The sequence below is a fragment of the Physeter macrocephalus genome, unplaced genomic scaffold (assembly GCF_002837175.3).
Source record: "Physeter macrocephalus isolate SW-GA unplaced genomic scaffold, ASM283717v5 random_776, whole genome shotgun sequence".
NCBI classification, from domain to species: domain Eukaryota; kingdom Metazoa; phylum Chordata; class Mammalia; order Artiodactyla; family Physeteridae; genus Physeter; species Physeter macrocephalus.
In genome coordinates this window covers 17,757-30,483 of record NW_021146061.1, presented here as the reverse complement: position 1 = coordinate 30,483, position 12,727 = coordinate 17,757, and the positions used below count along the sequence as shown (strand labels likewise).

The window sequence follows — 12,727 nt, the reverse complement described above, 5'->3', positions numbered from 1 at the left end:
CTTCTGAGATCCGCCCCCCACCCCACGGGCGGGAGGGCTTGCCTGCCGCCTCCAGAGTCTCAGGCCCAACGAGGGGCCGGTACCCTCCTCACCCATCCCTTCCCTACGCAGCCTGCTCTGTGCTAGACGCTGAGGCTCCCGCCAGGAAGGTGCTGCCGTGTGACGGCCTCCGGTCGGGGCGGCCAGGGGACGCGGTCGGTGTCCACGCACTCAGGCTCGTCCTGGGGGTGGGCCCATCTCTTGCAGGCAGCTGAGAGCTGGAGCTGACTGCCAGCCTGCCAGCCACTAATGACTGCTAGAAACCAGATGCTTTAGAGTGGGATATATCTTTGTCTCACTCTTCATCTTATTCCATGATAAGATGACTTTTCAGTGAATTCATTGGGAGCCCTGACTTTGGGAGAGCCAGGTGCCTGGACAGGATCTGGGCTTGGCCCCGGGTGGGTCTGGGCCACGGAGAGAAGGGCCACTACGCCTCACCCAGGGCAGGCAGCTGAACCAAGCTCTGCTTATACGCAGCAAAAAGAGCGAGCGCTCGACCCCTCTTCCGTTTACACCGGCCCCCGGGCCACAGGCATTGGAATGCTTCGGTTGCCACATTGCTCTTCCTAGACGGGGACCCGTGATTTCCCAAGAGCCAGGAGGAGGTGGCCCTGCTCACTGCAGCTTTGCTCCGGAGGGTCTGCCCTGCTGCGCGTGGTTGCTTCTGTGTGGGAGGATTGGGGCTGCGTGGTCTCCATCTGCACGTTCCGCTTGGGAAGGTCAGGGTGCCTCAGTTGGCCCGCCCTGCTGGCTTCTGGTCAAGGAGGAGCCGTGTGGCCATGGTGACAGCCACAGCCAGTGCGACTGGTTCTTCTGCTAAGCTCCCCCTCTGCTCAGCTGAGCGGAAGTGATGCACCAGTTGCCCAGGGTCACTGCCATCATGGCTGCTGTAGGCATTTGGACCAGTGGGCTGATTCCCTGCAGGGGCCCAAAGGTGGCTGCGGGTTTTGCCTGCAAGTCATGGATCATTTGGGAGCCTCAGATAAGCATCCCAGCCGGGCTGCCTGGTGACACAGCCTGCCTCACACTCCCCTTCCTGCTGAGAGGCAGGGGCTGCTGTGGGGTCAGGACAGAGTGTGACACCTTGTCCTGCTCTCTGCTTGGAGGGACCTTAGTCTCACTGTTCTGGGGGCTGGGGGTGGGTGGTGGTTATGAGGCAGCGGAGGATTTTTTTTCGGTCTGTTTTTTAATGGCAGATGACCAAGCGAAGGTGCTTTCCCACCGGGAGGCTGGGTCGATGGGGGGTGGGGGGTGGAGTGGAGGCCTTGGGGTGAATTCTCAGAGTTCAGCCGCTGTTACTGGTTATCTGAGTGGTGCGTGTGAGTGAGGGGCGGAGGCAGAGAGAGGCAGGGCGACAGCAACAGAGACCCGGGCCCTGGTCTCCATAGCAACTGCTTCTGAGGGGGTGAGGCTGCTGTGTCCTGGTTCCCAGCCTTGACCTGGAAACCTAGCTGTGCTTTGGTGACACGTGACAGAGGGCGAGGGGCCCCAAGGGTCTCTTCTCCCTCCTCCTCCCTGTGATCATCAAGGTGGGCACCTGGGCTCTGGGTGAGGTGCGTGGGTGATCCGTGGGGATGGTGGGGGAGTCCCAGTCCCAGCAGGGGTGAAGCTGGCCACCAGCTCTGGGACCAGGGTGGGAATGAGCTGGGGCCGGGCAGGGTTTGTGGGAACAGCAGGAATTAGGATAGTAATCCTGATGGAAGAGCCAGGCATGGAACATCGGGTGAGGAGATGTGTTCCAGATTTTTATTAACACTAAACCAGTTCCTTTCCTCTTGGGGCTCACAGGTCAGTAAAGCTGAGGGGCATTCCCAGAGGGCAAGGCAAAGGGGAGCTTTTGCAGGGGAGCATAGTTGAGATCGGAGGCATGGGAAAGCTGTCCCACGAGGAAGTGGCCAGATGCCCACTGCTTACGGTCCTCAGCCCTGGCTGGGGCCACCCGTGTGGACCCATCCTGGAAATCGCCCAGGACCTCCTACCTGGACAACATTTCCTACAGGCAGCAGAGGTTAGAGAGGGAGCTCTGACCGGCTCTGAAGACCTTGGTTCTGTGGAACCTTGTATCTCACTCTTGACCTCAGTTTCCTCATCTGTAAAATGGGACTTTCTAATTCGCAGGGTTGTTATGAGGTTTCAGCAATGTATATTAGGGACTTCCCTGGTGGTCCAATGGTTAAGACTCCACGCTTGCATTGTAGGGGGCACGGGTTCAATCCCTGGTCGGGGAACTAAGATCCTGCAAGCCGCGTGGCCCCCCAAAAACAAACAAACCAACAAACAAAAAACCAAACAAAATATATGAAAGTACTCCAGATGTTGGAGCACATTGTGGAAATATAAGGGCTGACTTCCCATTCAGCAGGTTAAACTTTACACTGTTCTTTTTTGATCTCCCCGTCCAAGGGGGACGTCACCACGCCCCAGCCCAGGCCTGTTACCGCAGATGACAAGACTGAGGTCAGGGAGGTGGCTGTCCTCCCCGAGAGCCCCCAGCAGCAGGCAGAGTGGGGCTGGAGCCCTGGCTTCCTGCCTGTGGTGCATGGGGCATCTCCACCCAGGTGATGAAGGGCTTTGAGAGGCCAGAGTGCCCCTTGTCCTGTCAAGGGGCCAGCGTGGGTGGTGGAATCGAATGACAAATCCGGTCTTCGATGTGGGAAACGTCCGGGTCATGGGACCCCCCGCCCTTAGCGAGGTTGCGTGTGTCCTCAGATCCAGAGCCTGGGTCTGGGGCGGCTGGGGTGACAGTTCTGCCACCTCCTCGTGCACATCAGAGGCTTGTTCCCTCAGACAGCAGATCCCCTGTAAATGAATGACACGCACCCAGCTTTCCCCGCCGGGACCACATAAATCTCATTCTTGCCGTATCACTGGCTCTCGTGACAGCTCAAGATGTTTCTCTGCTTCTGAGTATCCCTTTTGTTAAAAGACGTTGGAGCCCTACAGACGTGTTAACCGGCGGCCCCGCTGGCGCCCCCGGCCTCTCCGTTTCCCCAGCTCAGCTTCTGCCTCTTCGCTGCTCCCACAAGTCTTTCCACATCATTCATTTTGACATTTAAAAGTTTCCAAGCTTGTTCTGAAATGGCACAAACACTGTCTTTGTTATTTGCCGGGCTCTGGAATGCTGAGAATCCCAGGACTGGGGGAAGGGCGGGCCTGCCTGCCAGGTCAGGACGCAGGGGGCCCGGAGCCTTTGCTGGGAGGTGGGCTTCGGGGTCCAAGAATGTGGGGCAGGGTCGTGGCTGCTCCCGCCTTCTGCAGGGTCCCACCCGCCGGATGCTGCTTGCCTTTCAGGTTTCTTTCCTTCTCACCATGCCAGGCCCTCGTTTTTTTCTTCCCGAGGATCCCAGAATCACTCCCAGTGTTCCATTTCTTCAGGAAAGTCACTCCTGTTTACCGAGTGGCATGATGTCCTCACCTTCTACCTGGTTCCTGCTCATAACAGGCCCTCCAGTTTTCAGGAGAGGATGTCAGAGAAAACAAAGCCAGGCATGTTTGGGTTTCTAGTCATGCAGGTGTTTTCTGATGGTTCTTAAGCAGGTCTGAATGCGAGGGCCATGTTTATGAGACTTCATGTCCAGTTTGCTTTGGCCAGAGGGGCTCATTTCCCAAGCACATGGCCTCTTACACCGATCGGCTAGTTTGTGGACACGCGGGGGGTCCCCCCCTAACGAGGGGGTGGGCGAGCCTGGGCTCCGGTGGGATCTGGAATCTGGAAGGCCACGTGCAAGCCGGCCTGCTGCCTTCCCGGGTCTATGTGCGAGCAGCACACGATGCTCCTTACAGAGGGGGCACCCCTTGGAGTTTCCAAGACTATGAACGAAAGGCAAGCACTGTTGTACCTCTCATCTTCACGTGGAACAAATAGTGCTTTCCAGTTCTGCTTTAGACGGCGCAGAAATCAGCAAGACACACTTCTGACTTTTACTAGTTGTTCACAGGCTTTTGGGTCCCTGGACTAGAAAAAATGATGACAACATGGAAGGCATAGGTAACCAAGTTTTATTTTTGACTGCTGAACACATGACAGAACTACATCCACAATCACAATCAGTCTCACTTCCTAAAGCACACTTTATGCCTAAAAAGTAGAAGGAAGGGAATACAATCAGAGTGGAAGATGGCTCTTGCCAAGAAAGGAAAAATTTCACACTGGCATTTTCAGGTGGACTAGTGAAAACTCTACCAAAGCTGGGTGTCAGTTAATGGACCAGCATTTCTGAGTCGGAGCTCCTCAAACTTTAAATGCATGCACCAGTCTCTGGGCCCTTGTTAAAATGCAGATTCTTATTCATTAAGTCGGGGTGGGGCTTGGGAGTCTCCTTTTAATAAGTTCCCAGGTGAGGCCAAGCTCCCAGTCCCAGGCTTTGAGTAGCAAGATTCTGCCCTGTACTGTGCCCCAAATAATCCTGAGGCTCTGTCATGCCTGCAAAGGACAAAATCAGGTAAAATGGTTATTTTGTGTCATGTAAATAAAAACATCACTTAATCAACTAGATTCTCTGCTATTGCGTGGCCGTGGCCAAGGCTGTCAGAGACCACCGACCTCTGTCCTGCCAGGGGTTCAGTGCAGTGATGGGCGAGGACCTCTGTAGTCCTCACACCTGTAAGAATAACGGCTACCGGACTGTGCTCATCGTCCAGGCCCAGCACCAGCGCCACCAGAAGTGACCGGGGGTTTCAAGCCTGGCTTCCTGGACGCTGCTGTCCCCACCAGCCACCTGTCCCTCGCCACCCCCCAACCCACAGTGAGACATGAGTTTGACATTGTCGCCCTGCACATCCGTGTATGTGGCTGAAATCAGGTTTTACGTAACAATACTTAGCCTTGTTGCATGTGACACACACTAAAAAAAAAAAAATCTAATCGGTAATATGTGGAATCTAAAAAAAGGATACAAATGAACTTATTTACAAAAACATAGAAAACAAACTTATGGTTACCAAAGGGGAGGTGGGGGAGGGATAAATTAGGAATTTGGAATTAACATATACACACTACTCTATATAAAATAGGTAACCAACAGGGACCTACTGTAGAGCACAGGGAACCATACTCAGTATCTTGTAATAACCTATAATGGAAAAGAATCTTAAAAAAGAATGGATATATGTATATGTATAACTGAGTCATTTTGCTATACACCTGAAACTAATACAACACTGTAAATCAACTGTATTTCAAAATTATTTACTTATTTATTTTTGGCTGCGTTGGGTCTTGGTTGCTGCGCGCGGGCTTTCTCTAGTTGCGGCGAGCCGGGGCTACTTTTCATGGCGGTGCGTGGCCTTCTCATTGCAGTGGCTTCTCTTGTTGCAGAGCATGGGCTCTAGGCACGTGGGCTTCAGTAGTTGTGGCACGCAGGCTCAGTAGTTGTGGCTCGCGGGCTCCAGAGCGCAGGCTCAGCAGTTGTGGCGCACGGGCTTAGTTGCTCCGCGGCATGTGGGATCTTCCCCGACCAGGGCTCGAAACCGTGTCCCCTGCATTGGCAGGCGGATTCTTAACCACTGCACCACCAGGGAAGTCCAAATCAACTGTATTTCAATAAAAATTTTTAAAAATTCTGAAATGCTGGTTCTGATTCACTAAATTGATTTCAGGGTCCACCATTAGGTCGTGACCCAGGGTTTGACAAATACACAGGCGCCTTGAAAGTCTTTTCTCAAATTGACAATATGTGACTCTTTGATCTGTTGTGGAGTAAGGCACAGGTCTTCTCTAATGTAAGAAAACCTATTTAGGAAATACCCACTTAAAATTATGATTTCTTCAAATTCTACCCTGTAAGCTCTTTTTAAAATTTTTTTCTTATTCCTTTTTTAAATATAATTTTTATTTTATATTGGAGTATAGTTAATTTACAGTGTTGTGTTAGTTTCAGGTGTACAGCAAAGTGATTCAATTATGCATATACACATATCCATTCTTTTTCAGATCCCCTTCCCATACAGGTTATTGCAGAGTATTGAGTAGAGCTCCCTGTGCTCTACAGCAGGTCCTTGTGATTGTCTATGTCATGTATAGTAGTGTGTGTATTTAATCCCAATCTCCTATATTATCACCCACTCCCCCACTGCTGCATTCCCCCTTTGGTAACCATAAATTTGTTTTCAAAGTCTCCCAGTCTGTTTCTGTGTTGTAAATAAGTTCATTTGTATCATTTTCTTTTTAGAGTCCCCATATAAGTGATATCATATGATATTTGTCTTTCTCTGTCTGATTTACTTTGCTTAATATGATAATCCCTAGGTCCATCCATGTTACTGCAAATGGCGTTATTTCAATCCTACCCTGTAAGCTCTTAGTGAAGGGATTTTTGTCATCTATTTCTTTGGTAGATCTCAGAGCATCTAAGAAAATAGGTGAATGAAAGAACTAGCATATTTACAGATACTTAAGTCCTCGGATGGAAGATTTCAGGACTAATAGATTTTAAAAAGTGTTATCGGTAGGTGTGGTCCAAGGAGCTATGAACAAAAAAATGTTTTTGAAATGAAAATGTATAGCAACGGAACAGTATGATCGATTTATAAAGGGCTTTTGAATATATCAATAATAGAGGTAATGATAATGTTGATACTTATTGAGTCATTATATGCCTGCTCTGGTAAACATTTTTGTTCATAAGATTACATAGTCTATTTAGAAACTGCCCTTAAAAAAAAAAACAAACAGAATGTGGCTCTGGGGAGATGAGGTGTATCGCACTGGGCTGGGTGATCTTGCTGTTTCCTAGGGACTTCAGCTCTATCGGAGACTGACTTGGACCCAGTCTGACTCAGTTTCAAATTCTGGGGAGGGGAATCAGGTTGACTTACCAGGAGCAGGTGTCCGTCTCTGTGCAGTCAGTCATCATCCGGGTCTGCAGTCATGAAGTACAGTATTAGGGCCTCAGCTCTGCTGGTGGGGTGGACCATCCTGAGAGTCGTGGTCTGGGCAGGTGCCTCAAAAGTGGCTATGATGGGGACTTCCCTGGCGGGCCAGTGGCTGAGACTCCGTGCTGCCAGTGCAGGGGGCGCGGGTTCGATCCCTGGTTAGGGAACTGAGATCCCACAGGCTGTGTGGCGTGGCTAAAAGACAAAAAAAGAGAAAAAAGTGGTTATGACACTGTGGAACCCTTTGTTCACATAAGATCTTACCTAACAGCCAACTATGAAAGATGGATAAAGGCTGAGTGGTTCTGGTAAAGGAGATGATGGCCAGAGTCCCACCAAACTGGCATCCCTCCCCTGGGGCTGAGGAGTGGAGTTTTGAAAACCGTGGCTCTGGCTCTGTCCCCTGTTTTTAGAGAAAAGTGAAGCTAGAGCAGGAGGTTACCTCCTCAGAGGTGCACGGCAGCATGGTGTTAGGGCTTGACGTGTACCAGGCGCCTGGACTCCTGGGGGAATGTTCCCCGGAGCCTCACTCCGTCTGCTGCTTGGTTCCGGGTGCCAGATACACAACTGCTGGCAAAGTCTTCTGCTTCAGTAAAATGTCTCTCTTTAGAAAGAAAACCACTTGTGGAGTTCCAAGGCGAAGTGATCTTGATTTGCAGAGTTAAAAAAAAGAATGCAGCTACAGTTAAGTGAAATGCCAGAAGACTTGTGTCCCTGGCCGGAAGTTTAGCTTGAGGGATGTCGGCCAGGCTTCCCCAGGTGCGCTCACCTTGCCTGGTCTCGCCCAGCACCCTTCAGCCCTCAGCTCTCCTTTGAACATAGACAAGGGTCTGATGACCCAGACAGGCTTGCTCTGGTCACTGACCACTTCTCTGGTTGGAAATGTACTTCTGTGCCTCTCGTGGGACCATGACTCTTGTGCTGATGCCTCCCAGTGATGCAGGTGTGTGTGGGCAGAGGCTCAATGAAACGGGAACCTGGTGAGCTTGGTCGCCGTATCCACTGGGGTGATTAAGGGTACACTTGGGTAGCTATGTCCCCCACCTCCTTGCCGGCCGATCTAGGGAAAGGTGTTGGGCTACGCGGCTGAGAGGTGAGAGGCTGGCCCCTGGCAATCAGCAGGGTGCCCTTTGCAAAGCCCCATTGCTCCTCTGTCCACGGGGTCAGCGCGGGCTGTCCGGAGGCTCTGCCCTGCACCTGCTCGCACAAGCCACTTGATGGCACTGTTAGAACTGGAGAAAAGAGGCTGCTTCCCCTGAAACCGTGTTCCCTCATTCGAATCCTCTCCAAACTGTCATTTCCACCCACCTCCTTCAAAACAGAACAGAAGAAAATCATTTCATAGCCTGTTCCCCCTCCCCTCCCCTGCTCTGCACCGCCCCCCCCCGCACCCCATCCATCCCTGACTGCCTGCAAAGATGAGTGGTCTCGCTGCCCTCTTTCCCGCCCTCAGGGTCCCGTCCTTCCATCCTCTTTTCGGATCTTTGTCATTCTGTGTGTTGTGGAGGCCTCTAGGGTTCCAGGCGGTCTACAGAAGGAGAAAGGGCCATGAAAAACTTACAAGGACCTGGGGAACTAAAAGAGAAAGCAGAAGTGCCTGCAGTCCTTCTGGCCGCATGACCTGTGTTCTAGAAGAAAGAAGAAACTAGTGCTGCGTGCACAGAGGCTGCGTGGAGAGGGGTCACTGGGAGAAGGTGCTGGGGAGGGAGAGAGAGAGGGCGAGGGGAGGAATGTGTGGGGCGCAGGAAGCAGGCTCTGGGCGGCGGAATCTTGGCATCAGGTTGCGCTGCTTAAAGGCTTTCTGTCCTTGGTTTCCCAGCTGCCGCCGTGTCAGAAACCCCTCCACTGTGAGGTCCTGAGCGACCCTCGCCTTTGCCCACTGGTTTTGGCCTCTGGCTCCCAGTTCTTGCTGCCACTTCCTCTTCCTGGGAGACGTGAGCGGGGAGCAGACTAAGCGGACCAGGATCTGGAGACGAGACAGCATAGCTGCCACCGGCCCTGGCACCCTGACCTCCGGTCTCCCAGGCTGCCCAGCACCACCCCAGCCCGCCTTCCTCCAGAGGAAGGAGAAAAACGGCATTGCTTGGGAGGAATTTGCTGTGAGAAAAGCATTTTCCCCTAACAATGACCAGGAAATACTGTCTCGACTGATATTCTGGAGGTAACGCTGCCCTTTTGGCAGAGTCATTTGGAGGCTTATTCAACCACGCAAACGCCCATGACACATGGTTCCCAAACTCCAGGCCCACATGGCACAGGCCATGGAGGCGTGCTGGCCACGCCCCTCCCCTTGGCCAACCCTGACCTTGAGCAGGGACTCGGGCCAGCGTGCCCAGTCTGCCTGCAGGAGGGAGGTCTCTCTGCTGACTCAGGCCCAGACTGGGGCAGGTGCCTGCCTTCAAGCCCATGAGTAATACGCTGCTTGCCATCTTCAAAGGGCCTTCCCAGCATTAACCAATTAGTCACCCCCAGGAAAGCCACAGAGCAAGGTATTATAATCCTCATTAAGTCCGGGGTGTCAGACGGAGGCAAGTGGACGCCCCGCCCCCGGGCCAGTGAGAGTCTGGATGTGGGTGCAGGCGGGCAGCGGCTCAGGGTGTCCCAGGGTGATGTCCCTCCACGGTGCAGGGGAGGCTGGAGCTTCTCACTGGGCAGCTTCCCCCACCCAGGGTCTAGGGGAGGGGATTGGAGTCTCAGGCCAACGCGAGTAGATGCAGACAGTTTGACACGGGCTCAGCCACGCGGCTCCACCATCTGCTCTGAACGATTCAGAAAGTGATGCTGATGGGCCTGCCATCGCTGCGCCCCCCCACCCCTGAGCCATCCAGATATCTGTGAAATGTGCCTCCGAACACTTTCCTTTTTGTGTCTGCGTGGGGATTTCGAATGACTAAAAATGATAAAGCACAGGTCACTAAAGCACCTTGCAAATCAAAAATGGGATGTGAACGCCTAGAAAAGCAGGGGCCCCATGTCCCTCCAGGTCACGCCGCCCCGTGGGTTTGTCCTCTTTCAGGCGCACGATGCAGAAGGTGAGTTTTAGGCGGTAGGTCTGTGTCCTGGTGACAGACTGAGGACCTAAGCACCTTCTGGAAGCCAGACAGCAGAGCAGTCCTTTCGGTCAACCCTGTCTGCAGCTGCTTTTTATAAACTTGGCATAAATATGTGCTTGGGAAAGCCAGGGCAGCGTATCTGGAAAATATTTTCTACCATTCGAAAACACACACACACACACACACACACACACACACACACACACACACGCACGCTTGGAAAGGAAAAAAAAACACAACAGAAATTGTGCATAATACAGAGTGGCTTCACTTGTGGTTTTTTCCATTACTTCCTCAGTTCATTTTTCTGCTGCCAATTTTAGAAGGCCATAAGTCATAGTTGTTGTTAAACTTTGTCAGTTAAAATGTAACTCTAAGAACGAGTCATATGATACATTGGAGCCAAATGGCCTTTTGGAGAGCGTGGTGGTAGGATGCAGCCCCTGGGAGCTGGTCCTGTCATCTCGGGTCTTCTCTGCTGTGTTATGCTCCGTCATGCCCACAAGGCAGCAGAGTAACTTCTGCCTCGGCCCCAGAGGGCCACCTGTAAGAGGGAAGGAGGCTTTTCAACAGTTACTTTGTGTGACCCGGGAACAGAACGTGGTCATATTGAAGGGTGATTTCGTTACCAGTTCCTCACTTTTCTTTCCCCTAGAAATGGCTGGATCCATTTTCTCCTAAACTTCAACCCAGCAGAATCAGAAAGTTAGAGGCAAAGGAGACGAATTGGCCACTGGAGGCTGGGACTGCCCAGTGCCCCCTCCCATCTCCTTGGAGGAGCTGCAGACCCCGGGGTGGTGACCGTCCGGTGGGTGCCTCTGTGTCGCACAGAGGTGGGTTGCGCTGGGGTTTCCCCACCTGGCATCACCGGTGGGCTGGGAGCCTTCAAGGGCTGGGCCCTGTGTTTCCCCGGAAGTCCTGGTTTGAAGGCAAAGCCAGGGATGCAAACAGTGCTTAAAGATGCTTGTGTGTAGAACCGGGATGAAAGACACAGCAGCGGATCAGCCTTCAGAGGTTCCCTGCCTTACGCGGTGCCCATTTTTTACATGTCCTTCTGTCCCTTTTTCTTTTCCTCTGTCAGTCTCACTGTCACTGAATCGGCCTTGGGGTCTCGGAGGAGAGCAGGGGAAGCCGGGCTGCAGAGCGGGGAGGCTTTCTCAGCGGCCAGGCCCCGAAACTTTGAGCCTGCGGGTCATCTTCGTGGGGCTCAACCGGCACTGGGACCATTGCTCTGAAAGCCAGATCATTGCTTTAATCCATGAGCCCATCAGGGACTTTACGGGCAGGACTGACGGCTCTGATTCCAGGCTCTGCCCCTGAATTGCCAGGATGCCTTTAGGATAAAGCGCAGCTCTTCCGGGTCCTGAGTGTCCATCCGTCCCAAGGGTGTTGGCCCCCGTCTGCCGCCCGGGGGTCCATGCCCTGCCCACGCTGCACAGAACCTTGACGGGAAGGGCAGAGATGCCCCAGGCCCGGCAGCCGGGCCCCCTGGCCGTGGAGGCTCAGTGTGGGCTGGCTGCTGCCGCTGGTTTCAAAATGAACCCAGCTGTGTCACAGCTGGCACGCTCGGAGTTGCCATGCGTCTCTCCTGGGCCTTCTCTCCTCCTTTCAGGTGGGAGTTTTTGGTTCATTCATTCATTCCTTCACTCATCTGACAAATACACACGGCAGGGCTGCTGTGCTCACGGCTCTGTGCTGGTCCCACACTTGCCGGTGAGAAGGCGCTTCCTTGTCCTCGTGGAGTTTTTATCCTAGCGGGGCAGATAGACAGACGCAGGCCAGCTCACCCCGCAGTGCCGTTTGTGTACGATGCCAGCTACCGCCCTGAAGGAAAGGGACAGAGGGCTCAGAGAGCGGCCCGGGAAAGATGGCTTAGTCTGGGGCAGAGGGTGGGATGCCCTGGGATCCGCTGCGTACCCACCAGAGGCTCCCCTGTGGAACGGGCACAGTACCGCTACTCATGGGGTAAAACAGCATGTGTGAAAAGCACTCCAACAAGCGCCGGCTGCTCCCGTAACTCCCTCCTGGGTCCCTAATTTATCAGTCACCGGGTCCATTTTCTGCCTCCTCCTTCAGATAAACTCAGTTAATCATCCAACCTTGCCTGGACAAACAGGGAGACCCATTCCAAGAACAGCTTGCCTTAATGACATTTCTGGGGACCTGCCCCCCCAGGTCCTTCCACACCCCCTGTCGCTGAATCTGGTTTCCCCGCCGACGGCCCGTAAAGAGCATGGGTGCGGACCAAGTTCTGCTCTGCACCTCAGGTGTGCTGCCTCCCGGAGGCACCTTGCCCTCTGGTCCCAGCTTCTCAATGCTCTGTCTACGGAGAAATATTTAAAAGACTCAGGAAATGAACTCACATTTTTTTCTTTTGTCCTCCCCCTCCTTTTCCAAAACAGTGCAGCCTTCCTGGAAGAAAGCAAACAAGACAAGTGTGACTATTTTAAAAATTATTGGAAAACCCGTTCTGAACGCTATGGCTTTGAACGGCTCCCCTGGGCGGATGTGTCGCCTTGGGTTCCCTTTGCCCTCACTCCACAGTGTATATGTGGCGAGAAGGTGGGGCAGCCGAGCGCCTTAAAGGAGGAGTAGCTGATGGGGCCCGAGGAACACCCCTGCCCCAAACGACCGTGTGCGCCTCACACACACGCGCGGACGCGGAGGGGAGCGCACACGTGTGTGTGGCCCGCGTCCGCTGGTCGGACAGCCCAGTGCTCTGACCCGCCTCCACAGTGTGGACGGCTTCTGCCAGGCAT

General features: G+C 53.3%; 1 long non-coding RNA gene across 3 annotated transcripts; it reads right to left on the bottom strand.

Annotated features, from left to right (window-relative positions):
* Nucleotides 1–4,034: 4,034 nt before the first annotated feature.
* Nucleotides 4,035–8,244, bottom strand: LOC129391913 (uncharacterized). Of its 3 annotated transcripts, XR_008616781.1 has the most exons (5): nucleotides 7,685–8,244; nucleotides 7,358–7,562; nucleotides 6,859–7,110; nucleotides 5,235–5,574; nucleotides 4,035–4,465 (listed from the first exon to the last, which is right to left on the bottom strand). It is a non-coding gene; the product is annotated as an uncharacterized lncRNA (long non-coding RNA). The 3 variants fall into 3 exon arrangements; XR_008616779.1 differs by having other exon boundaries at nucleotides 7,358–8,244; XR_008616780.1 differs by lacking the exon at nucleotides 5,235–5,574 and having other exon boundaries at nucleotides 7,358–8,244.
* Between the last annotated feature and the right edge of the window lie 4,483 nt (nucleotides 8,245–12,727).